Raw genomic sequence first — 27496 nt, 5'->3', positions numbered from 1 at the left:
GGGCCGGGGACACCTCACCCAGCAGTGGGGGCCGGGGACACCTCACCCAGCAGTGGGGGCCGGGGACACCTCACCCAGCTGTGGGGGCCGGGGACACCTCACCCAGCAGTGGGGGCCGGGGACAACTCACCCAGCTGTGGGGGCCGGGGACACCTCACCCAGCAGTGGGGGCCGGGGACACCTCACCCAGCTGTGGGGGTCGGGGACACCTCACCCAGCAGTGGGGGCCGGGGACAACTCACCCAGCTGTGGGGGCCGGGGACACCTCATCCAGCAGAGGGGGCTGGGGACACCTCACCCAGCAGTGGGGGCGGGGGACACCTCACCCAGCAGTGGAGGCCGGGGACACCTCACCCAGCAGTGGGGGCCGGGGACACCTCACCCAGCCGTGGGGGTGGGGGACACCTCACCTAGCAGTGGGGGCTGGGGACACCTCACCCACCAGTGGGGGCCGGGGACAACCCACCCAGCAGTGCAGGCCGGGGACACCTCACCCAGCAGAGGGGGCCGGGGACATCTCACCCACCAGTGGGGGCCGGGGACAGTAGGGACGGGGGACACCTCACCCAGCAGAGAGGGTGGGGGACACCTCACCCAGCAGTGGGGGCAGGGGACACCTCACCCAGTAGTGGGGGCCAGGGACACCTCATCCAGCAGAGGGGGCCGGGGACACCTCACCCAGCAGTGGGGGCCGGGGACACCTCACCCAGCCGTGGGGGTGGGGGACACTTCACCTAGCAGTGGGGGCTGGGGACACCTCACCCACCAGTGGGGGCCGGGGACACCCCACCCAGCAGTGCAGGCCGGGGACACCTCACCCAGCAGAGGGGGCCGGGGACATCTCACCCACCAGTGGGGGCCAGGGACAGTAGGGGCGGGGGACACCTCACCCAGCAGAGAGGGTGGGGGACACCTCACCTAGCAGTGGGGGCGGGGGACACCTCACCTAGCAGTGGGGGCAGGGGACACCTCACCCAGTAGTGGGGGCCAGGGACACCTCATCCAGCAGAGGGGGCGGGGGACACCTCACCCAGCAGAGGGGGCGGGGGACACCTCACCCAGCAGTGGGGGCCGGGGACACCTTACCCAGCAGTGGGGGCCGGGGACACCTCACCCAGCAGTGGGGGCCGGGGACAACTCACCCAGCTGTGGGGGCCGGGGACACCTCACCCAGCTGTGGGGGCCGGGGACACCTCACCCAGCTGTGGGGGTCGGGGACACCTCACCCAGCATTGGGGGCCGGGGACATCTCACCCAGCTGTGGGGGCCGGGGACACCTCATCCAGCAGAGGGGGCCGGGGACACCTCACCCAGCTGTGGGGGCTGGGGACACCTCACCCAGCAGTGTGGGCGGGGACACCTCACCCAGCAGTGGAGGCCGGGGACAACTCACCCAGCAGTGGGGGCCGGGGACACCTCACCCAGCCGTGGGGGTGGGGGACACCTCACCTAGCAGTGGGGGCTGGGGACACCTCACCCACCAGTGGGGGCCGGGGACACCCCACCCATCAGTGCAGGCCGGGGACACCTCACCCAGCAGAGGGGGCCGGGGACATCTCACCCACCAGTGGGGGCCGAGGACAGTAGGGGCGGGGGACACCTCACCCAGCAGAGGGGGCAGGGGACACCTCACCCAGCAGTGGTGGCAAGGGATACCTAACCCAGCAGAGGGGGCGGGGACACCTCACCCAGCTGTGGGGGCCGGGGACACCTCACCCAGCTGTGGGGGCCAGGGACACCTCATCCAGCGAAGGGGGCGGGGACACCTCATCCAGCAGTGGAGGCCGGGGGCACCTCACCCAGCAGTGGGGGCGAGGGACACCTCACCCAGCAGTGGGGGCCAGGGACACCTCACCCAGCAGAGGGGACGGGGACACCTCACCCAGCAGAGGGGGCGGGGACACCTCACCAAGCAGAGGGGGTGGGGACACCTCACCCAGCAGTGGGGGCGGGGAGTGTGGGGGCTGGGGACACCTCACCCAGCAGTGGGGGCGGGGGACACCTCACCCAGCAGTGGGGGCCGGGGACACCTCACCCACCAGTGGGGGCCAGGGACAGTGGGGGCGGGGGACACCTCACCCAGCAGAGGGGGCCGGGGACACCTCACCTAGCTGTGGGGGCCAGGGACACCTCACCCAGTAGTGGGGGCCAGGGACACCTCATCCAGCAGAGGGGGCCGGGGACACCTCACCCAGCAGTGGGGGCCAGGGACACCTCATCCAGCAGAGGGGGCCGGGGACACCTCACCCAGCAGTGGGGGCCGGGGACAACTCACCCAGCAGTGGGGGCCGGGGACAACTCACCCAGCTGTGGAGGCCGGGGACACCTCACCCAGCTGTGGGGGCCGGGGACACCTTACCCAGCTGTGGGGGCCGGGGATACCTCATCCAGCAGAGGGAGCCGGGGACACCTCACCCAGCTGTGGGGGCCGGGGACACCTCACCTAGCAGTGGGGGCGGGGGACACCTCACCCAGCAGTGGTGGCAGGGGACACCTCACCCAGCAGTGGGGGCCGGGGACACCTCACCCAGCTGTGGGGGTGGGGGACACCTCACCTAGCAGTGGGGGCCGGGGACACCTCACCCACCAGTGGGGGCCGGGGACACCCCACCCAGCAGTGCAGGCCGGGGACACCTCACCCAGCAGAGGGGGCCGGGGACATCTCACAAACCAGTGGGGGCCGGGGACAGTAGGGGCGGGGGACACCTCACCCAGCAGAGGGGGCGGGGACACCTCATCCAGCAGAGGGGGCCGGGGATACCTCACCCAGCTGTGGGGGCCGGGGACACCTCACCCAGCAGTGGGGGCGGGGAACACCTCACTCAGCAGTGGTGGCAGGGGATACCTAACCCAGCAGAGGGGGCGGGGACACCTCACCCAGCTGTGGGGGCTGGACACCTCACCCAGCAGAGGGGGCGGGGACACCTCACCCAGCAGTGGGGGCCGGGGACACCTCACCCAGCAGTGGGGGCCGGGGACACCTCACCCAGCTATGGGGGCCGGGGACACCTCACCCAGCAGTGGGGGCCGGGGACAACTCACCCAGCTGTGGGGGCCGGGGACACCTCACCCAGCAGTGGGGGCCGGGGACACCTCACCCAGCTGTGGGGGTCGGGGACACCTCACCCAGCAGTGGGGGCCGGGGACAACTCACCCAGCTGTGGGGGCCGGGGACACCTCATCCAGCAGAGGGGGCCGGGGACACCTCACCCAGCTGTGGGGGCTGGGGACACCTCACCCAGCAGTGGGGGCGGGGGACACCTCACCCAGCAGTGGAGGCCGGGGACACCTCACCCAGCAGTGGGGGCCGGGGACACCTCACCTAGCAGTGGGGGCTGGGGACACCTCACCCACCAGTGGGGGCCGGGGACACCCCACCCAGCAGTGCAGGCCGGGGACACCTCACCCAGCAGAGGGGGCCGGGGACATCTCACCCACCAGTGGGGGCCGGGGACAGTAGGGGCGGGGGACACCTCACCCAGCAGAGAGGGTGGGGGACACCTCACCCAGCAGAGGTGGCAGGGGATACCTAACCCAGCAGAGGGGGCGGGGACACCTCACCAAGCTGTGGGGGCCGGGGACACCTCACCCAGCTGTGGGGGCCAGGGACACCTCATCCAGCGAAGGGGGCGGGGACACCTCATCCAGCAGTGGAGGCCGGGGGCACCTCACCCAGCAGTGGGGGCGGGGGACACCTCACCCAGCAGTGGGGGCCAGGGACAGTGGGGGCGGGGGACACCTCACCCAGCAGAGGGGGCCGGGGACACCTCACCTAGCTGTGGGGGCCAGGGACACCTCACCCAGTAGTGGGGGCCAGGGACACCTCATCCAGCAGAGGGGGCCGGGGACACCTCACCCAGCAGTGGGGGCCAGGGACACCTCATCCAGCAGAGGGGGCCGGGGACACCTCACCCAGCAGTGGGGGCCGGGGACACCTCACCCAGCAGTGGGGGCCGGGGACAACTCACCCAGCAGTGGGGGCCGGGGACAACTCACCCAGCTGTGGAGGCCGGGGACACCTCACCCAGCTGTGGGGGCCGGGGACACCTTACCCAGCTGTGGGGGCCGGGGATACCTCATCCAGCAGAGGGAGCCGGGGACACCTCACCCAGCTGTGGGGGCCGGGGACACCTCACCTAGCAGTGGGGGCGGGGGACACCTCACCCAGCAGTGGTGGCAGGGGACACCTCACCCAGCAGTGGGGGCCGGGGACACCTCACCCAGCTGTGGGGGTGGGGGACACCTCACCTAGCAGTGGGGGCCGGGGACACCTCACCCACCAGTGGGGGCCGGGGACACCCCACCCAGCAGTGCAGGCCGGGGACACCTCACCCAGCAGAGGGGGCCGGGGACATCTCACCCACCAGTGGGGGCCGGGGACAGTAGGGGCGGGGGACACCTCACCCAGCAGAGGGGGCGGGGACACCTCATCCAGCAGAGGGGGCCGGGGATACCTCACCCAGCTGTGGGGGCCGGGGACACCTCACCCAGCAGTGGGGGCGGGGAACACCTCACTCAGCAGTGGTGGCAGGGGATACCTAACCCAGCAGAGGGGGCGGGGACACCTCACCCAGCTGTGGGGGCTGGACACCTCACCCAGCAGAGGGGGCGGGGACACCTCACCCAGCAGTGGGGGCCGGGGACACCCCACCCAGCAGTGCAGGCCGGGGACATCTCACCCACCAGTGGGGGCCGGGGACAGTAGGGGCGGGGGACACCTCACCCAGCAGAGAGGGTGGGGGACACCTCACCCAGCAGAGGTGGCAGGGGATACCTAACCCAGCAGAGGGGGCGGGGACACCTCACCAAGCTGTGGGGGCCGGGGACACCTCACCCAGCTGTGGGGGCCAGGGACACCTCATCCAGCGAAGGGGGCGGGGACACCTCATCCAGCAGTGGAGGCCGGGGGCACCTCACCCAGCAGTGGGGGCGGGGGACACCTCACCCAGCAGTGGGGGCCAGGAACACCTCACCCAGCAGAGGGGGCGGGGACACCTCACCCAGAAGAGGGGGCGGGGACACCTCACCCAGCAGAGGGGGCGGGGACACCTCACCCAGCAGTGGGGGCGGGGACAGTAGGGGCTGGGGACACCTCACCCAGCAGTGGGGGCCGGGGACACCCCACCCACCAGTGGCGGCCCGGGACACCCCACCCAGCAGTGCAGGCCGGGGACACCTCACCCAGCAGAGGGGGCCGGGGACACCTCACCCAGCTGTGGGGGCCGGGGACACCTCACCCAGTAGTGGGAGGCGGGGACACCTCATCCAGCAGAGGGGGCCGGGGACACCTCACCCAGCAGTGGGGGCCGGGGACACCTCATCCAGCAGAGAGGGCCGGGGACATCTCACCTACCAGTGGGGGCCGGGGACAGTAGGGGCGGGGGACACCTCACCCAGCAGAGGGGGCCGGGGACACCTCACCTAGCTGTGGGGGCCGGGGACACCTCACCCAGTAGTGGGGGCCAGGGACACCTCATCCAGCAGAGGGGGCCGGGGACACCTCACCCAGCAGTGGGGGCCGGGGACAACTCACCCAGCTGTGGGGGCCGGGGACACCTCACCCAGCAGTGGGGGTCGGGTACAACTCACCCAGCTGTGGGGGCCGGGGACACCTCACCCACCAGTGGGGGCCGGGGACACCGCACCCAGCAGTGCAGGCCGGGGACACCTCACCCAGCAGAGGGGGCCGGGGACATCTCACCCACCAGTGGGGGCCGGGGACAGTAGGGGCGGGGGACACCTCACCCAGCAGAGGGGGCGGGGACACCTCACCCAGCAGAGGGGGCCGGGGACACCTCACCCAGCTGTGGGGGCCGGGGACACCTCACCCAGCTGTGGGGGCGGGGAACACCTCACCCAGCAGTGGTGGCAGGGGATACCTAATCCAGCAGAGGGGGCGGGGACACCTCACCCAGCTGTGGGGGCTGGACACCTCACCCAGCAGAGGGGGCGGGGACACCTCACCCAGCAGTGGGGGCCGGGGACACCTCACCCAGCTGTGGGGGCCGGGGACACCTCACCCAGCAGTGGGGGCCGGGGACAACTCACCCAGCTGTGGGGGCTGGGGACAGCTCACCCAGCAGTGGGGGCCGGGGACACCTCACCCAGCTGTGGGGGTCGGGGACACCTCACCCAGCAGTGGAGGCCGGGGACAACTCACCCAGTGGGGGCCGGGGACACCTCATCCAGCAGAGGGGGCCGGGGACACCTCACCCAGCTGTGGGGGCCGGGGACACCTCACCCAGCAGTGGGGGCGGGGGACACCTCACCCAGCAGTGGAGGCCAGGGACACCTCACCCAGCAGTGGGGGCCGGGGACACCTCACCCAGCCGTGGGGGTGGGGGACACCTCACCTAGCAGTGGGGGCTGGGGACACATCACCCAGTAGTGGGGGCCGGGGACACCCCACCCACCAGTGGGGGCCGGGGACACCCCACCCAGCAGTGCAGGCTGGGGACACCTCACCCAGCAGAGGGGGCCGGGGACATCTCACCCACCAGTGGGGGCCGGGGACAGTAGGGGCGGGGGACACCTCACCCAGCAGAGGGGGCGGGGACACCTCATCCAGCAGAGGGGGCCGGGGACACCTCACCCAGCTGTGGGGGCCGGGGACACCTCACCCAGCAGTGGGGGCGGGGAACACCTCACCCAGCAGTGGTGGCAGGGGATACCTAACCCAGCAGAGGGGGCGGGGACACCTCACCCAGCTGTGGGGGCTGGACACCTCACCCAGCAGAGGGGGCGGGGACACCTCACCCAGCAGTGGGGGCCGGGGACACCTCAACCAGCAGTGGGGGCCGGGGACACCTCACCCAGCTGTGGGGGCCGGGGACAACTCACCCAGCTGTGGGGGCCGGGGACAACTCACCCAGCAGTGGGGGCCGGGGACACCTCACCCAGCTGTGGGGGTCGGGGACACCTCACCCAGCTGTGGAGGCCGGGGACACCTCACCCAGCTGTGGGGGCCGGGGACACCTCACCCAGCTGTGGGGGCTGGGGACACCTCACCCAGCAGTGGGGGCGGGGGACACCTCACCCAGCAGTGGAGGCCGGGGACACCTCACCCAGCAGTGGGGGCCGGGGACACCTCATCCAGCAGAGGGGGCCGGGGACACCTCACCCAGCTGTGGGGGCCGGGGACACCTCACCCAGCAGTGGGGGCGGGGGACACCTCACCCAGCAGTGGAGGCCGGGGACACCTCACCCAGCAGTGGGGGCCGGGGACACCTCACCCAGCCGTGGGGGTGGGGGACACCTCACCTAGCAGTGGGGGCCGGGGACACCTCACCCACCAGTGGGGGCCGGGGACACCCCACCCAGCAGTGCAGGCCGGGGACACCTCACCCAGCAGAGGGGGCCGGGGACATCTCACCCACCAGTGGGGGCCGGGGACAGTAGGGGCGGGGGACACCTCACCCAGCAGAGGGGGCGGGGACACCTCATCCAGCAGAGGGGGCCGGGGCCACCTCACCCAGCTGTGGGGGCCGGGGACACCTCACCCAGCAGTGGGGGCAGGGGACACCTCACCCAGCAGTGGTGGCAGGGGATACCTAACCCAGCAGAGGGGGCGGGGACACCTTACCCAGCTGTGGGGGCCGGGGACACCTCACCCATCAGTGGGGGCCGGGGACACCTCACCCATCAGTGGGGGCCGGGGACACCTCACCCAGCAGTGGGGGCTGGGGACACATCACCCAGCAGTGGGGGCCGGGGACAGTGGGGGCCGGGGACACCTCACCCAGCAGTGGGGGCCGGGGATACCTCACCCAGCAGTGGGGGCCGGGGATACCTCACCCAGCAGTGGGGGCCGGGGACAGTGGGGGCCGGGGACACCTCACCCACCAGTGGAGGCCGGGGACACCTCGCCCAGCAGTGGGGGCCAGGGACACCTCACCCACCAGTGGGGGAGGGGGACACCTCACCCTCCAGTGGGGGCCGGGGACACCTCGCCCAGCAGTGGGGGCCGGGGACACCTCGCCCAGCAGTGGGGGCCAGGGACACCTCACCCACCAGTGGGGGCCGGGGACACCTCACCCAGCAGTGGGGGCCGGGGACACCTCACCCAGCAGTGGGGGCAGGGGACACCTCACCCTCCAGTGGGTGCGGGGGACACCTCACCCAGCTGTGGGGGCGGGGGACACCTCACCCAGCTGTGGGGGCGGGGGACACCTCACCCAGCCGTGGGGGTGGGGGACACCTCACCTAGCAGTGGGGCGGGGGACACCTCGCCCAGCAGTGGGGGCCAGGGACACCTCACCCACCAGTGGGGGAGGGGGACACCTCACCCAGCAGTGGGGGCCGGGGACAGTGGGGGCGGGGTACACCTCACCCAGCAGTGGGGGCCGGGGACACCTCACCCACCAGTGGGGGCCGGGGACAGTAAGGGCGGGGGACACCTCACCCAGCAGAGGGGGCCGGGGACACCTCACCTAGCTGTGGGGGCCGGGGACACCTCACCCAGTAGTGGGGGCCAGGGACACCTCACCCAGCAGAGGGGGCCAGGGACACCTCACCCAGCTGTGGGGGCCGGGGACACCTCACCGAGTAGTGGGGGCCGGGGACACCTCATCCAGCAGAGGGGGCCGGGGACACCTCACCCAGCAGTGGGGGCCGGGGACACCTCATCCAGCAGAGGGGGCCGGGGACAGTAGGGGCGGGGGACACCTCACCCAGCAGAGGGGGCCGGGGACACCTCACCTAGCTGTGGGGGCCGGGGACACCTCACCCAGTAGTGGGGGCCAGGGACACCTCATCCAGCAGAGGGGGCCGGGGACACCTCACCCAGCAGTGGGGGCCGGGGACACCTCATCCAGCAGAGGGGGCCGGGGACACCTCACCCAGCAGTGGGGGCCGGGGACACCTCACCCAGCAGTGGGGGCCGGGGACAACTCACCCAGCTGTGGGGGCCGGGGACACCTCACCCAGCAGTGGGGGCCGGGGACAACTCACCCAGCAGAGGGGGCCGGGGACACCTCATCCAGCAGAGGGGGCCGGGGACACCTCACCCAGCTGTGGGGGCCGGGGACACCTCACCCAGCAGTAGGGGCGGGGGACACCTCACCCAGCAGTGGTGGCAGGGGACACCTCACCCAGCAGTGGGGGCCGGGGACACCTCACCCAGCCGTGGGGGTGGGGGACACCTCACCTAGCAGTGGGGGCCGGGGACACCTCACCCACCAGTGGGGGCCGGGGACACCCCACCCAGCAGTGCAGGCCGGGGACACCTCACCCAGCAGAGGGGGCCGGGGACATCTCACCCACCAGTGGGGGCCGGGACAGTAGGGGCGGGGGACACCTCACCCAGCAGAGGGGGCGGGGACACCTCATCCAGCAGAGGGGGCCGGGGACACCTCACCCAGCTGTGGGGGCATGGGACACCTCACCCAGCAGTGGGGGCGGGGAGCACCTCACCCAGCAGTGGGGGCGGGGAACACCTCACCCAGCAGTGGTGGCAGGGGATACCTAACCCAGCAGAGGGGGCGGGGACACCTCACCCAGCTGTGGGGGCTGGACTCCTCACCCAGCAGAGGGGGCGGGGACACCTCACCCAGCAGTGGGGGCCGGGGACACCTCACCCAGCAGTGGGGGCCGGGGACACCTCACCCAGCAGTGGGGGCCGGGGACACCTCACCCAGCAGTGGGGGCCGGGGACACCTCACCCAGCTGTGGGGGCCGGGGACACCTCACCCAGCAGTGGGGGCCGGGGACAACTCACCCAGCTGTGGGGGCCGGGGACACCTCATCCAGCAGAGGGGGCCGGGGACACCTAACCCAGCTGTGGGGGCCGGGGACACCTCACCCAGCAGTGTGGGCGGGGGACACCTCACCCAGCAGTGGGGGCCGGGGACACCTCACCCAGCAGTGGGGGCCGGGGACACCTCACCCAGCCGTGGGGGTGGGGGACACCTCACCCAGCAGAGGGGGCCGGGAACATCTCACCCACCAGTGGGGGCCGGGGACAGTAGGGGCGGGGGACACCTGACCCAGCAGAGGGGGCGGGGGACACCTCACCCAGCAGTGGTGGAAGGGGATACCTAACCCAGCAGAGGGGGCGGGGACACCTCACCCAGCTGTGGGGGCCGGGGACACCTCACCCAGCTGTGGGGGCCAGGAACACCTCATCCAGCGAAGGGGGCGGGGACACCTCATCCAGCAGAGGGGGCCGGGGACACCTCACCTAGCTGTGGGGGCCGGGGACACCTCACCCAGCAGTGGGGGCGGGGGACACCTCACCCAGCAGTGGTGGCGGGGACACCTCACCCAGCAGTGGGGGCCGGGGACAGTAGGGGCGGGGGACACCTCACCCAGCAGAGGGGGCCGGGGACACCTCACCCAACAGTGGTGGCGGGGACACCTCACCCAGCAGTGGGGGCGGGGGACACCTCACCCAGCTGTGGGGGCGGGGGACACCTCACCCAGCTGTGGGGGCCGGGGACACCTCATCCAGCAGAGGGGGCCGGGGACACCTCACCCAGCTGTGGGGGCCGGGGACACCTCACACAGCAGTGGGGGCGGGGGACACCTCACCCAGCAGTGGTGGCAGGGGACACCTCACCCAGCAGTGTGGGCCGGGGACACTTCACCCAGCCGTGGGGGTGGGGGACACCTCACCTAGCAGTGGGGGCCGGGGACACCTCACCCAGCAGTGGGGGCCGGGGACACCCCACCCAGCAGTGCAGGCCGGGGACACCTCACCCAGCAGAGGGGGCCGGGGACATCTCACCCACCAGTGGGGGCCGGGGACAGTAGGGGCGGGGGACACCTCACCCAGCAGAGGGGGCGGGGACACCTCATCCAGCAGAGGGGGCCGGGAACATCTCACCCACCAGTGGGGGCCGGGGACAGTAGGGGCGGGGGACACCTCACCCAGCAGAGGGGGCGGGGGACACCTCACCCAGCAGTGGTGGAAGGGGATACCTAACCCAGCAGAGGGGGCGGGGACACCTCACCCACCAGTGGGGGCCGGGGACACCCCACCCGGCAGTGCAGGCCGGGGACACCTCACCCAGCAGAGGGGGCCGGGAACATCTCACCCACCAGTGGGGGCCGGGGACAGTAGGGGCGGGGGACACCTCACCCAGCAGAGGGGGCGGGGGACACCTCACCCAGCAGTGGTGGAAGGGGATACCTAACCCAGCAGAGGGGGCGGGGACACCTCACCCAGCTGTGGGGGCCGGGGACACCTCACCCAGCTGTGGGGGCCAGGGACACCTCATCCAGCGAAGGGGGCGGGGACACCTCATCCAGCAGAGGGGGCCGGGGACACCTCACCCAGCTGTGGGGGCCGGGGACACCTCACCCAGCAGTGGGGGCGGGGGACACCTCACCCAGCAGTGGTGGCGGGGACACCTCACCCAGCAGTGGGGGCCGGGGACAGTAGGGGCGGGGGACACCTCACCCAGCAGAGGGGGCCGGGGACACCTCACCCAACAGTGGTGGCAGGGACACCTCACCCAGCAGTGGGGGCGGGGACACCTCACCCAGCTGTGGGGGCGGGGGACACCTCACCCAGCTGTGGGGGCGGGGGACACCTCACCCAGCTGTGGGGGCGGGGGACACCTCACCCAGCTGTGGGGGCGGGGGACACCTCACCCAGCAGTGGGGGCCAGGGACACCTCACCCAGCAGTGGGGGCCGGGGACACCTCACCCACCAGAGGGGGCGAGGACACCTCACCCAGCAGAGGGGGCCGGGGACACCTCACCCAGCAGTGGTGGCGGGGACACCTCACCCAGCAGTGGGGGCCGGGGACACCTCACCCAGTAGTGGGGGCGGGGGACACCTCACCCAGCAGTGGGAGCGGGGGACACCTCACCCAGCAGTGGGGGCGGGGGACACCTCACCCAGCAGTGGGGGCAGGGGACACCTCACCCAGCAGTGGTGGCAGGGGATACCTAACCCAGCAGAGGGGGCGGGGACACCTTACCCAGCTGTGGGGGCCGGGGACACCTCACCCAGCTGTGGGGGCCGGGGACACCTCACCCAGCTGTGGGGGCCGGGGACACCTCACCCAGCTGTGGGGGCCGGGGACACCTCACCCAGCTGTGGGGGCCGGGGACACCCCACCCAGCAGTGGGGGCCGGGGACACCTCACCCAGCTGTGGGCGGGGGACACCTCACCCAGCTGTGGGGGCCGGGGACACCTCATCCAGCAGAGGGGGCCGGGGACATCTCACCTACCAGTGGGGGCCGGGGACAGTAGGGGCGGGGGACACCTCACCCAGCAGAGGGGGCCGGGGACACCTCACCCAGCTGTGGGGGTGGGGGACACCTCACCTAGCAGTGGGGGCCGGGGACACCTCACCCACCAGTGGGGGCCGGGGACAGTAGGGGTGGGGGACACCTCACCCAGCAGAGGGGGTGGGGACACCTCATCCAGCAGAGGGGGCCGGGGACACCTCACCCATCTGTGGGGGCCGGGGACACCTCACCCAGCAGTGGGGGCCGGGGACACCCCACCCAGCAGTGCAGGCCGGGGACACCTCACCCAGCAGAGGGGGCCGGGGACATCTCACCCACCAGTGGGGGCCGGGGACAGTAGGGGCGGGGGACACCTCACCCAGCAGATGGGGCGGGGACACCTCATCCAGCAGAGGGGGCCGGGGACACCTCACCGAGCTGTGGGGGCCGGGGACACCTCACCCAGCAGTGGGGGCGGGGGACACCTCACCCAGCAGTGGTGGCGGGACACCTCACCCAGCAGTGGGGGCCGGGGACATTAGGGGCGGGGGACACCTCACCCAGCAGAGGGGGCGGGGGACACCTCACCCAGCAGTGGTGGCGGGGACACCTCACCCAGCAGTGGGGGCGGGGGACACCTCACCCAGCTGTGGGGGCCGGGGACACCTCACCCAGTAGAGGGGGCCGGGGGCACCTCACCCAGCAGTGGTGGCGGGGACACCTCACCCAGCAGTGGGGGCCGGGACACCTCACCCACCAGAGGGGGCGGGGACACCTCACCCAGCTGTGGGGGCCAGGGACACCTCACCCAGCAGAGGGGGCCGGGGACACCTCACCCAGCAGTGGTGGCAGGGACACCTCACCCAGCAGTGGGGGCCGGGGACACCTCACCCAGCAGTGGGGGCGGGGGACACCTCACCCAGCAGTGGGGGCGGGGGACACCTCACCCAGCAGTGGTGGCAGGGGATACCTAACCCAGCAGAGGGGCGGGGACACCTCACCCAGCTGTGGGGGCCGGGGACACCTCACCCAGCTGTGGGGGCCGGGGACAGTAGGGGCGGGGGACACCTCACCCAGCAGAGGGGGCCGGGGACACCTCACCCAACAGTGGTGGCGGGGACACCTCACCCAGCAGTGGGGGCGGGGGACACCTCACCCAGCTGTGGGGGCGGGGGACACCTCACCCAGCTGTGGGGGGGGGACACCTCACCCAGCAGTGGGGTCCAGGGACACCTCACCCAGCAGTGGGGGCCGTGGACACCTCACCCACCAGAGGGGCCGAGGACACCTCACCCAGCAGAGGGGGCCGGGGACACCTCGCCCAGCAGTGGTGGCGGGGACACCTCACCCAGCAGTGGGGGCCGGGGACACCTCACCCAGCAGTGGGGGCGGGGGACACCTCACCCAGCAGTGGGAGCGGGGGACACCTCACCCAGCTGTGGAGGCCGGGGACACCTCACCCAGCTGTGGGGGCCGGGGACACCTCACCCAGCTGTGGGGGCCGGGGACAACTCACCCAGCTGTGGGGGCAGGGGACACCTCACCCAGCTGTGGAGGCCGGGGACACCTCACCCAGCTGTGGGGGCCGGGGACACCTCACCCAGCTGTGGGAGCCGGGAACACCTCATCCAGCTGTGGGGGCCGGGGACACCCCACCCAGCTGTGGGGGCTGGGGACACCCCACCCAGCTGTGGGGGCCGGGGACACCTCACCCAGCTGTGTGGGCTGGGGACACCCCACCCAGCTGTGGGGGCGGGGGACACCTCATCCAGCAGAGGGAGCCGGGGACACCTCACCCAGCTGTGGGGGCCGGGGACACCTCATCCAGCAGAGGGGGCCGGGGACACCTCACCCAGCTGTGGGGGACACCTCACCTAGCAGTGGGGGCCGGGGACACCTCACCCACCAGTGGGGGCCGGGGACACCCCACCCAGCATTGCAGGCCGGGGACACCTCACCCAGCATAGGGGGCCGGGGACATCTCACCCACCAGTGGGGGCCGGGGACAGTAGGGGCGGGGGGGACCTCACCCAGCAGAGGGGGCGGGGACACCTCATCCAGCAGAGGGGGCCGGGGACACCTCACCCAGCTGTGGGGGTGGGGGACACCTCACCTAGCAGTGGGGGCCCGGGACACCTCACCCACCAGTGGGGGCCGGGAACATCTCACCCACCAGTGGGGGCCGGGGACAGTAGGGGCGGGGGACACCTCACCCAGCAGAGGGGGCGGGGGACACCTCACCCAGCAGTGGTGGAAGGGGATACCTAACCCAGCAGAGGGGGCGGGGACACCTCACCCAGCTGTGGAGGCCGGGGACACATCACCCAGCTGTGGGGGCCAGGGACACCTCATCCAGCGAAGGGGGCGGGGACACCTCATCCAGCAGAGGGGGCCGGGGACACCTCAGCCAGCTGTGGGGGCCGGGGACACCTCACCCAGCAGTGGGGGCGGGGGACACCTCACCCAGCAGTGGTGGCGGGGACACCTCACCCAGCAGTGGGGGCCGGGGACAGTAGGGGCGGGGGACACCTTACCCAGCAGTGGGAGCGGGGGACACCTCACCCAGCAGTGGGCGGGGGACACCTCACCCAGCTGTGGGGGCCGGGGACACCTCATCCAGCAGAGGGGGCCAGGGACATCTCACCTACCAGTGGTAGGTGCGGGGGACACCTCACCCAGCAGAGGGGGCCGGGGACACCTCATCCAGCTGTGGGGGTGAGGGACACCTCACCTAGCAGTGGGGGCCGGGGACACCTCACCCACCAGTGGGGGCCGGGGACAGTAGGGGTGGGGGACACCTCACCCAGCAGAGGGGGCGGGGACACCTCATCCAGCAGAGGGGGCCGGGGACACCTCACCCATCTGTGGGGGCCGGGGACACCTCACCCAGCAGTGGGGGCCGGGGACACCCCACCCAGCAGTGCAGGCCGGGGACACCTCACCCAGCAGAGGGGGCCGGGGACATCTCACCCACCAGTGGGGGCCGGGGACAGTAGGGGCGGGGGACACCTCACCCAGCAGAGGGGGCGGGGACACCTCATCCAGCAGAGGGGGCCGGGGACACCTCACCCAGCAGTGGTGGCGGGGACACCTTACCCAGCAGTGGGGGCGGGGGACACCTCACCCAGCTGTGGGGGCTGGGGACACCTCACCCAGTAGAGGGGGCCGGGGACACCTCACCCAGCAGTGATGGCTGGGACACCTCACCCAGCAGTGGGGGCCGGGGACATCTCACCCACCAGAGGGGGTGGGGACACCTCACCCAGCTGTGGGGGCCGGGGACACCTCACCCAGCAGAGGGTGCCGGGGACACCTCACCCAGCAGTGGTGGCAGGGACACCTCACCCAGCAGTGGGGGCCGGGGACACCTCACCCAGCCGTGGGGGCAGGGGACACCTCACCCAGCAGTGGGGGCAGGGGACACCTCACCCACCAGTGGGGGCCGGGGACAGTAGGGGTGGGGGACACCTCACCCAGCAGAGGGGGCGGGGACACCTCATCCAGCAGAGGGGGCCGGGGACACCTCACCCATCTGTGGGGGCCGGGGACACCTCACCCAGCAGTGGGGGCCGGGGACACCCCACCCAGCAGTGCAGGCCGGGGACACCTCACCCAGCAGAGGGGGCCGGGGACATCTCACCCACCAGTGGGGGCCGGGGACAGTAGGGGCGGGGGACACCTCACCCAGCAGAGGGGGCGGGGACACCTCATCCAGCAGAGGGGGCCGGGGACACCTCACCCAGCAGTGGTGGCGGGGACACCTTACCCAGCAGTGGGGGCGGGGGACACCTCACCCAGCTGTGGGGGCTGGGGACACCTCACCCAGTAGAGGGGGCCGGGGACACCTCACCCAGCAGTGATGGCGGGGACACCTCACCCAGCAGTGGGGGCCGGGGACATCTCACCCACCAGAGGGGGTGGGGACACCTCACCCAGCTGTGGGGGCCGGGGACACCTCACCCAGCAGAGGGGGCCGGGGACACCTCACCCAGCAGTGGTGGCAGGGACACCTCACCCAGCAGTGGGGGCCGGGGACACCTCACCCAGCTGTGGAGGCAGGGGACACCTCACCCAGCAGTGGGGGCAGGGGACACCTCACCCAGCAGTGCGGGCGGGGGACACCTCACCCAGCAGTGGTGGCAGGGGATACCTAACCCAGCAGAGGGGCGGGGACACCTCACCCAGCTGTGGGGGCCGGGGACACCTCACCCAGCTGTGGGGGCCGGGAACACCTCACCCAGCTGTGGGGGCCGGGGACACCTCACCCAGCTGTGGGGGCCGGGGACACCTCACCCAGCTGTGGGGGCCGGGGGCACCTCACCCAGCTGTGGGGGCGGGGGACACCTCACCCAGCAGTGGGGGCCGGGGACACCTCATCCAGCAGAGGGGGCCGGGGACATCTCACCTACCAGTGGGGGCCGGGGACAGTAGGGGCGGGGGACACCTCACCCAGCAGAGGGGGCCGGGGACACCTCACCCAGCAGTGGGGGCGGGGGACACCTCACCCAGTAGTGAGGGCCGGGGACACCTCATCCAGCAGAGGGGGCCGGGGACACCTCACCCAGCAGGGGGGGCCGGGGACACCTCATCCAGCAGAGGAGGGCCGGGGACACCTCACCCAGCAGTGGGGGCCGGGGACAACTGACCCAGCTGTGGGGGCAGGGGACACCTCACCCAGCTGTGGGGGCCAGGGACACCTCACCCAGCTGTGGAGGCCGGGGACACCTCACCCAGCTGTGGGGGCCGGGGACAACTCACCCAGCTGTGGGGGCAGGGGACACCTCACCCAGCTGTGGAGGCCGGGGACACCTCACCCAGCTGTGGGGGCCGGGGACACCTCACCCAGCTGTGGGGGCCGGGGACACCCCACCCAGCTGTGGGGGCCGGGGACACCTCACCCAGCTGTGGGGGCCAGGGACACCTCACCCATCTGTGGGGGCCGGGGACACCCCACCCAGCTGTGGGGGCGGGGGACACCTCATCCAGCAGAGGGAGCCGGGGACACCTCACCCAGCTGTGGGGGCCGGGGACACCTCATCCAGCACAGGAGGCCGGGGACACCTCACCCAGCTGTGGGGGACACCTCACCTAGCAGTGGGGGCCGGGAACACCTCACCCACCAGTGGGGGCCGGGGACACCCCACCCAGCATTGCAGGCCGGGGACACCTCACCCAGCATAGGGGGCCGGGGACATCTCACCCACCAGTGGGGGCCGGGGACAGTAGGGGCGGGGGACACCTCACCCAGCAGAGGGGGCGGGGACACCTCATCCAGCAGAGGGGGCCGGGGACACCTCACCCAGCTGTGGGGGTGGGGGACACCTCACCTAGCAGTGGGGGCCGGGGACACCTCACCCACCAGTGGGGGCCAGGGACACCTCACCCAGCTGTGGGGGTGGGGGGACACCTCACCTAGCAGTGGGGGCCGGGGACACCTCACCCACCAGTGGGGGCCGGGGACACCCCACCCAGCATTGCAGGCCGGGGACACCTCACCCAGCAGAGGGGGCCGGGGACATCTCACCTACCAGTGGGGGCCGGGGACAGTAGGGGCGGGGGAAACCTCACCCAGCAGAGGGGGCCGGGGACACCTCACCCAGCTGTGGGGGTGGGGGACACCTCACCTAGCAGTGGGGGCCGGGGACACCTCACCCACCAGTGGAGGCCGGGGACACCCCACCCAGCTGTGGGGGCGGGGGACACCTCACCCAGCAGCGGGGGCCGGGGACACCTCATCCAGCAGAGGGGGCCGGGGACATCTCACCTACCAGTGGGGGCCGGGGACAGTAGGGGCGGGGGACACCTCACCCAGCAGTGGGGGCGGGGGACACCTCACCCAGTAGTGGGGGCCGGGGACACCTCATCCAGCAGAGGGGGCTGGGGACACCTCACCCAGCAGGGGGGGCTGGGGACACCTCACCCAGCAGGGGGGGCCGGGGACACCTCATCCAGCAGAGGAGGGCCGGGGACACCTCACCCAGCAGTGGGAGCCGGGGACAACTCACCCAGCTGTGGGGGCCGGGGACACCTCACCCAGCTGTGGGGGCCGGGGGCACCTCACCCAGCTGTGGGGGCGGGGGACACCTCACCCAGCAGTGGGGGCCGGGGACACCTCATCCAGCAGAGGGGGCCGGGGACATCTCACCTACCAGTGGGGGCCGGGGACAGTAGGGGCGGGGGACACCTCACCCAGCAGAGGGGGCCGGGGACACCTCACCCAGCAGTGGGGGCGGGGGACACCTCACCCAGTAGTGAGGGCCGGGGACACCTCATCCAGCAGAGGGGGCCGGGGACACCTCACCCAGCAGGGGGGGCCGGGGACACCTCATCCGGCAGAGGAGGGCCGGGGACACCTCACCCAGCAGTGGGGGCCGGGGACAACTGACCCAGCTGTGGGGGCAGGGGACACCTCACCCAGCTGTGGGGGCCAGGGACACCTCACCCAGCTGTGGAGGCCGGGGACACCTCACCCAGCTGTGGGGGCCGGGGACAACTCACCCAGCTGTGGGGGCAGGGGACACCTCACCCAGCTGTGGAGGCCGGGGACACCTCACCCAGCTGTGGGGGCCGGGGACACCTCACCCAGCTGTGGGGGCCGGGGACACCCCACCCAGCTGTGGGGGCCGGGGACACCTCACCCAGCTGTGGGGGCCAGGGACACCTCACCCATCTGTGGGGGCCGGGGACACCCCACCCAGCTGTGGGGGCGGGGGACACCTCATCCAGCAGAGGGAGCCGGGGACACCTCACCCAGCTGTGGAGGCCGGGGACACCTCATCCAGCACAGGAGGCCGGGGACACCTCACCCAGCTGTGGGGGACACCTCACCTAGCAGTGGGGGCCGGGAACACCTCACCCACCAGTGGGGGCCGGGGACACCCCACCCAGCATTGCAGGCCGGGGACACCTCACCCAGCATAGGGGGCCGGGGACATATCACCCACCAGTGGGGGCCGGGGACAGTAGGGGCGGGGGACACCTCACCCAGCAGAGGGGGCGGGGACACCTCATCCAGCAGAGGGGGCCGGGGACACCTCACCCAGCTGTGGGGGTGGGGGACACCTCACCTAGCAGTGGGGGCCGGGGACACCTCACCCACCAGTGGGGGCCAGGGACACCTCACCCAGCTGTGGGGGTGGGGGGACACCTCACCTAGCAGTGGGGGCCGGGGACACCTCACCCACCAGTGGGGGCCGGGGACACCCCACCCAGCATTGCAGGCCGGGGACACCTCACCCAGCAGAGGGGGCCGGGGACATCTCACCTACCAGTGGGGGCCGGGGACAGTAGGGGCGGGGGAAACCTCACCCAGCAGAGGGGGCCGGGGACACCTCACCCAGCTGTGGGGGTGGGGGACACCTCACCTAGCAGTGGGGGCCGGGGACACCTCACCCACCAGTGGAGGCCGGGGACACCTCACCCAGCTGTGGGGGCCGGGGACAACTCACCCAGCTGTGGGGGCGGGGGACACCTCACCCAGCAGCGGGGGCCGGGGACACCTCATCCAGCAGAGGGGGCCGGGGACATCTCACCTACCAGTGGGGGCCGGGGACAGTAGGGGCGGGGGACACCTCACCCAGCAGTGGGGGCGGGGGACACCTCACCCAGTAGTGGGGGCCGGGGACACCTCATCCAGCAGAGGGGGCTGGGGACACCTCACCCAGCAGGGGGGGCCGGGGACACCTCATCCAGCAGAGGAGGGCCGGGGACACCTCACCCAGCAGTGGGAGCCGGGGACAACTCACCCAGCTGTGGGGGCAGGGGACACCTCACCCAGCTGTGGGGGCCGGGGACACCTCACCCAGCTGTGGAGGCCGGGGACACCTCACCCAGCTGTGGGGGCCGGGGACAACTCACCCAGCTGTGGGGGCAGGGGACACCTCACCCAGCTGTGGAGGCCGGGGACACCTCACCCAGCTCTGGGGGCCGGGGACACCTCACCCAGCTGTGGGGGCCGGGAACACCTCACCCAGCTGTGGGGGCCGGGGACACCCCACCCAGCTGTGGTGGCCGGGGACACCCCACCCAGCTGTGGGGGCCGGGGACACCTCATCCAGCTGTGGGGGCCGGGGACACCCCACCCAGCTGTGGGGGCGGGGGACACCTCATCCAGCAGAGGGAGCCGGGGACACCTCACCCAGCTGTGGGGGCCGGGGACACCTCACCCAGCTGTGGGGGCCGGGAACACCTCACCCAGCTGTGGGGGCCGGGGACACCTCACCCATCTGTGGGGGCCGGGGACACCTCACCCAGCTGTGGGGGCCGGGGGCACCTCACCCAGCTGTGGGGGCGGGGGACACCTCACCCAGCAGTGGGGGCCGGGGACACCTCATCCAGCAGAGGGGGCCGGGGACATCTCACCTACCAGTGGGGGCCGGGGACAGTAGGGGCGGGGGACACCTCACCCAGCCGAGGGGGCCGGGGACACCTCACCCAGCAGTGGGGGCGGGGGACACCTCACCCAGTAGTGAGGGCCGGGGACACCTCATCCAGCAGAGGGGGCCGGGGACACCTCGCCCAGCAGGGGGGGCCGGGGACACCTCATCCAGCAGAGGAGGGCCGGGGACACCTCACCCAGCAGTGGGGGCCGGGGACAACTCACCCAGCTGTGGGGGCAGGGGACACCTCACCCAGCTGTGGGGGCCGGGGACACCTCACCCAGCTGTGGAGGCCGGGGACACCTCACCCAGCTGTGGGGGCCGGGGACAACTCACCCAGCTGTGGGGGCAGGGGACACCTCACTCAGCTGTGGAGGCCGGGGACACCCCACCCAGCTGTGGGGGCCGGGGACACCTCACCCAGCTGTGGGGGCCGGGGACACCTCACCCAGCTGTGGGGGCCGGGGACACCCCACCCAGCTGTGGGGGCGGGGGACACCTCATCCAGCAGAGGGAGCCGGGGACACCTCACCCAGCTGTGGGGGCCGGGGACACCTCATCCAGCACAGGAGGCCGGGGACACCTCACCCAGCTGTGGGGGACACCTCACCTAGCAGTGGGGGCCGGGGACACCTCACCCACCAGTGGGGGCTGGGGACACCCCACCCAGCATTGCAGGCCGGGGACACCTCACCCAGCATAGGGGGCCGGGGACATCTCACCCACCAGTGGGGGCCGGGGACAGTAGGGGCGGGGGACACCTCACCCAGCAGAGGGGGCGGGGACACCTCATCCAGCAGAGGGGGCCGGGGACACCTCACCCAGCTGTGGGGGTGGGGGACACCTCACCTAGCAGTGGGGGCCGGGGACACCTCACCCACCAGTGGGGGCCAGGGACACCTCACCCAGCTGTGGGGGTGGGGGGACACCTCACCTAGCAGTGGGGGCCGGGGACACCTCACCCACCAGTGGGGGCCGGGGACACCCCACCCAGCATTGCAGGCCGGGGACACCTCACCCAGCAGAGGGGGCCGGGGACATCTCACCTACCAGTGGGGGCCGGGGACAGTAGGGGCGGGGGAAACCTCACCCAGCAGAGGGGGCCGGGGACACCTCACCCAGCTGTGGAGGCCGGGGACACCACACCCAGCAGTGGGGGCCGGGGACACCTCACCCAGCAGTGGGGGTGGGGGACACCTCACCCAGCAGTGGTGGCAGGGGATACCTAACCCAGCAGAGGGGGCGGGGACACCTCACCCAGCTGTGGGGGCCGGGGACACCTCACCCAGCAGTGGTGGAAGGGGTTACCTAACCCAGCAGAGGGGGCGGAGACACCTCACCCAGCTGTGGGGGCCGGGGGCACCTCACCCAGCAGAGGGGGCCGGGGACACCTCACCCAGCTGGGGGGCCAGGGACACCCCACCCAGCAGTGCAGGCCGGGGACAACTCACCCAGCTGTGGCACCCCCCCTCCAGCGCCTATTCAGAGGGCCTCTAGCTGCATCTGTGAGGGGCCTAGAGGCACACACCCCTCCTGCGCCTAGCAGAGGGCCTCGAGGCACACACCCCTCCAGCACCTATGCTGAGGGCCTCGTGGCACACACCCCTCCAGCGCCTTTGCAGAAGGACTCGAGGCACACACCCCTCCAGCGCCTTTGCAGAGGGCATCTAACTGCATCAGTGAGGGGCCTTGTGGCACAAACCCTTCCAGCGCCTATGCAGTGGGCCTCTAGCTGCATCTGTGAGGGGCCTCGAGGCACCCCCCCCCCCCCCCAGCACCTATGCAGATGTCCTCTAGCTGCATCTGTGAGGGGCCTCGAGGCACACACCCCCACCGGCGCCTATGCAGAATGCCTCGCGGCACAGACCCCTCCAGCACCTATGCAGAGGGCCTCGAAGCACACACCCCTCCAGCGCCTATGCAGAGGGTCTCTAGCTGCACCTTTGAGGGGCCTCGTTGGCACACAGCCTTCCAGCGCCTATGCAGGGGGCCTCTAGCTGCACCTTTGAGGGGCTTCGAGGCACACACCCCCAGCGCCGATGCAGACGGCCTAGCGGCACACAGCCCTCCAGTGCCTATACAGAGGGCCTCATGGCAAACACCCCTGCAGGGCCTATGCAGAGGGCCTCGTGGCACACACCCCTCAAGTCCCTATGCAGAGGGCATCAAGGCACACACTCCCTCCAGCGCCTATGCAGAGGGCCTTTAGCTGCATCTGTGAGGGGTCTCAAGGCCCCCCTCTAGCGCTTATGCAGAGGGCCTCGCAACACACACCCCTCCAGCGCCTCTGCAGAGGGCCTCTAGCTGCATCTGTGAGGGGCCTCGTGGCACCCCCCCTCCTGCGCCTATGCAGAGGGCCACTAGCTTCATCTGTGAGGGGCCTCGTGGCACACACCCCTCCAGCGCCTATGCAGAGGGCCTTGCGGGACACACCCCTCCAGTGCCTATGCAGAGGGCCTCTAGCTGCATCTGTGAGGGGCATCGAGGCACACACCCCTCCTGCGCCTAGCAGAGGGCCTCGAGGCACACACCCCTCCAGCGCCTATGCAGAGGGCCTCGTGGCACACACCCCTCCAGCGCCTATGCAGAGGGCCTCGAGGCACACACCCCTCCAGTGCCTATGCAGAGGGCCTCTACTTGCATCTGTCGGGGGCCTCGTGGCACACACCCCTCCAACGCCTATGCAGAAGGCCTCTAGCTGCATTTGTGAAGGGCCTCGAGGCACACACCCCTCCTGCGCCTATGCAGAGGGCCTCTAGCTGCATCTGTGAGGGGCCTCGTGGCACCCCCCCTCCAGCACCTATTCAGAGGGCCTCTAGCTGCATCTGTGAGGGGCCTAGAGGCACACACCCCTCCTGCCTCTAGCCGAGGGCCTCGAGGCACACACCCCTCCAGCGCCTATGCAGAGGGCCTCGTAGCACACACCTCTCCAGCGCCTATGGAGAGGGCCTCAAGGCACACACCCCTCCAGCGCCTATGCAGAGGGCCTCTACCTGCATCTGTGAGGGGCCTCATGGCACACACCCCTCCAACGCCTAAGCAGAAGGCCTCTGGCTGCATTTGAGAGGGGCCTCGAGGCACACACCACTCCTGCGCCTATGCAGAGGGCCTCTAGCTGCATCTGTGAGGGGCCTCGTGGCACCCCCCTCCAGCGCCTATTCAGAGGGCCTCTAGCTGCATCTGTGAGGGGCCTAGAGGCACACACCCCTCCTGCGCCTAGCAGAGGGCCTCGAGGCACACACCTCTCCAGCACCTATGCAGAGAGCCTCGTGGAACACACCCCTCCAGCGCCTATGCAGAGGGCCTCTAGCTGCATCAGTGAGGGGCCTTGTGGCACTAACCCTTCCAGCGCCTATGCAGAGGGCCTCTAGCTGCATCTGTGAGGGGCCTCGAGGCACACACCCCCACCGGCACCTATGCAGAATGCCTCGCGGCACACACCCCTCCAGCACCTATGCAGAGGGCCTCGAAGCACACACCCCTCTAGCGCCTATGCAGAGGCTCTCTAGCTGCACCTTTGAGGGGCCTCGTTGGCACACACCCCTCCAGCGCCTATGCAGGGGGCCTCTAGCTGCACCTTTGAGGGGCTTCGAGGCACACACCCCCAGCGCCGATGCAGACGGCCTAGCGGCACACAGCCCTCCAGTGCCTATACAGAGGGCCTCATGGCAAACACCCCTGCAGGGCCTATGCAGAGGGCCTCGTGGCACACACCCCTCAAGTCCCTATGCAGAGGGCATCAAGGCACACACTCCCTCCAGCGCCTATGCAGAGGGCCTTTAGCTGCATCTGTGAGGGGTCTCAAGGCCCCCCTCTAGCGCTTATGCAGAGGGCCTCGCAACACACACCCCTCCAGCGCCTCTGCAGAGGGCCTCTAGCTGCATCCGTGAGGGGCCTCGTGGCACCCCCCCTCCTGCGCCTATGCAGAGGGCCACTAGCTTCATCTGTGAGGGGTCTCGTGGCACACACCCCTCCTGCGCCTAGCAGAGGGCCTCGAGGCACACACCACTCCAGCGCCTATGCAGAGGGCCTCGTGGCACACACCCCTCCAGCGCCTATGCAGAGGGCCTCGAGGCACACACCCCTCCAGTGCCTATGCAGAGGGCCTCTACTTGCATCTGTCGGGGGCCTCGTGGCACACACCCCTCCAACGCCTATGCAGAAGGCCTCTAGCTGCATTTGTGAAGGGCCTCGAGGCACACACCCCTCCTGCGCCTATGCAGAGGGCCTCTAGCTGCATCTGTGAGGGGCCTAGAGGCACACACCCCTCCTGCCTCTAGCCGAGGGCCTCGAGGCACACACCCCTCCAGCGCCTATGCAGAGGGCCTCGTAGCACACACCTCTCCAGCGCCTATGGAGAGGGCCTCAAGGCACACACCCCTCCAGCGCCTATGCAGAGGGCCTCTACCTGCATCTGTGAGGGGCCTCATGGCACACACCCCTCCAACGCCTAAGCAGAAGGCCTCTAGCTGCATTTGAGAGGGGCCTCGAGGCACACACCACTCCTGCGCCTATGCAGAGGGCCTCTAGCTGCATCTGTGAGGGGCCTCGTGGCACCCCCCTCCAGCGCCTATTCAGAGGGCCTCTAGCTGCATCTGTGAGGGGCCTAGAGGCACACACCCCTCCTGCGCCTAGCAGAGGGCCTCGAGGCACACACCTCTCCAGCACCTATGCAGAGGGCCTCGTGGCACACACCCCTCCAGCGCCTATGCAGAGGGCCTCTAGCTGCATCAGTGAGGGGCCTTGTGGCACTAACCCTTCCAGCGCCTATGCAGAGGGCTTCTAGCTGCATCTGTGTGGGGCCTCCAGGCACCCCCCCCAGCACCTATGCAGATGTCCTCTAGCTGCATCTGTGAGGGGCCTCGAGGCACACACCCCCACCGGCACCTATGCAGAATGCCTCGCGCCACACAGCCCTCCAGTGCCTATGCGTAGGGCCTCATGGCACACCCCCCTGCAGGGCCTATGCAGAGGGCCTCGTGGCACACACCCCTCTAGTCCCTATGCAGAGGGCATCAAGGCACACACTCCCTCCAGCGCCTATGCAGAAGGCCTTTAGCTGCATCTGTGAGGGGTCTCGAGGCCCCCCTCTAGCGCTTATGCAGAGGGCCTCGCAACACACACCCCTGCAGCGCCTATGCAGAAGGCCTAGAGGCACACACCCCTCCAGCGCCTCTGCAGAGAGCCTCTAGCTGCATCTGTGAGGGGCCTCGTGGCACCCCCCCTCCTGTGCCTATGCAGAGGGCCACTAGCTTCATCTGTGAGGGGCCTCGTGGCACACACCCCTCCAGCGCCTATGCAGAGGGCCTTGCGGGACACACCCCTCCAGTGCCTATGCAGAGGGCCTCTAGCTGCATCTGTGAGGGGCATCGAGGCACACACCCCTCCTGCGCCTAGCAGAGGGCCTCGAGGCACACACCCCTCCTGCGCCTAGCAGAGGGCCTCGAGGCACACACCCCTCCAGCACCTATGCAGAGGGCCTCGTGGCACACACCCCTCCAGCGCCTATGCAGAGGGCCTCGAGGCACACACCCCTCCAGTGCCTATGCAGAGGGCCTCTACTTGCATCTGTCAGGGGCCTCGTGGCACACACCCCTCCAGCGCCTATGCAGAGGGCCTCGAGGCACACACCCCTCCAGCGCCTATGCAGAGGGCCTCTAGCTGCATCTGTGAGGGGCCTCGTGGCACACACCCCTCCAACGCCTATGCAGAAGGCCTCTAGCTGCATTTGTGAGGGGCCTCGAGGCACACACCCATCTTGCGCCTAGCAGAGGGCATCGAGGCACACACCCCTCCAGCACCTATGCAGAGGGCCTCGTGGCACACACCCCTCCAGCGCCTTTGCAGAAGGACTCGAGGCACACACCCCTCCAGCGCCTATGCAGAGGGCCTCTAGCTGCATCTATGAGGGGCCTCGTGCCACCAACCCCTCCAGCGCCTATGCAGAGGGCCTCTAGCTGCATCAGTGAGGGGCCTCGTGGCACAAACCCCTCCAGCGCCTTTGCAGAGGGCCTCTAGCTGCATTTGTGAGGGGTCTCGAGGCAAACACCCCTCCTGCGCCTATGCAGAGGGCCTCTAGCTGCATCTGTGAGGGGCCTCTAGGCCCCCCTCCAGCACCTATGCAGAGGGCCTCGTGGCGCACACCCCTCCAGTGCCTATGCAGAGGGCCTCTAGCTGCATCTGTGAGGGGCCTCGTGGCACCCCCCTCCAGCGCCTATGCAGAGGCCATCTAGCTGCATCTGTGAGGGGCCTTGAAGCACACACTCCTCCTGCACCTATGCAGAGGGCCTCGAGGCACACTCCCTCCAGTGCCTATGCACCCCCCTCCAGCGCCTATGCAGAGGGCCTCTAGCTGCATCTGTGAGGGGCCTCGAGGCCCCCCTCCAGTGCTTATACAGAGGGCCTCGTGACACACACACTCCAGCGTCTATGCAGAGGGCCTCGCGGCACACACCCCTCCAGCGCCTATGCAGAGGGCATCTAGCTGCATCTGTGTGGGGCCTCGAAGCACACACCCCTCCTGCACCTATGCATAGGGCCTCGAGGCACACACCCCTCCAGCGCCTATGCAGAGGGCCTCTAGCCGCATCTGTGAGGGGCCTCGAGGCACCCTTCTCCAGCGCCTATGCAGAGGGCCTCCAGCCTCCTCTGTGAGGTGCCTCGAGGCACACACCCCTACCGGCGCCTATGCAGAGGGCCTCTAGCTGCATCTCTGAGGGGCTTCATGGCACCCCCTCCAGCACCTATGCAGAGAGCCTCGCAGCACACACCCCTCTAGCGCCTATGCAGAGGGCATCTAGCTGCATCTGTGAGGGGCCTCGAAGCACACACCCCTCCTGCACCTATGCATAGGGCCTCGAGGCACACACCCCTCCAGCGCCTATGCAGAGGGCCTCTAGCCGCATCTGTGAGTGGCCTCGAGGCACCCTTCTCCAGCGC

General features: G+C 70.7%; 1 protein-coding gene across 1 annotated transcript in view; it reads right to left on the bottom strand.

Moving 5' to 3' along the window:
* The window catches only part of LOC147666515 (N-acyl-aromatic-L-amino acid amidohydrolase (carboxylate-forming)-like), a 544437-nt gene that overhangs the window by 418910 nt on the left and 98031 nt on the right, over positions 1-27496 (bottom strand). The window lies entirely within an intron of this gene.

The sequence above is a fragment of the Lissotriton vulgaris genome, unplaced genomic scaffold (assembly GCF_964263255.1).
Source record: "Lissotriton vulgaris unplaced genomic scaffold, aLisVul1.2 SCAFFOLD_440, whole genome shotgun sequence".
NCBI classification, from domain to species: domain Eukaryota; kingdom Metazoa; phylum Chordata; class Amphibia; order Caudata; family Salamandridae; genus Lissotriton; species Lissotriton vulgaris.
The sequence above is the reverse complement of the archived record's forward strand: the minus strand, read 5'-3'. Positions and strand labels throughout refer to the sequence as shown.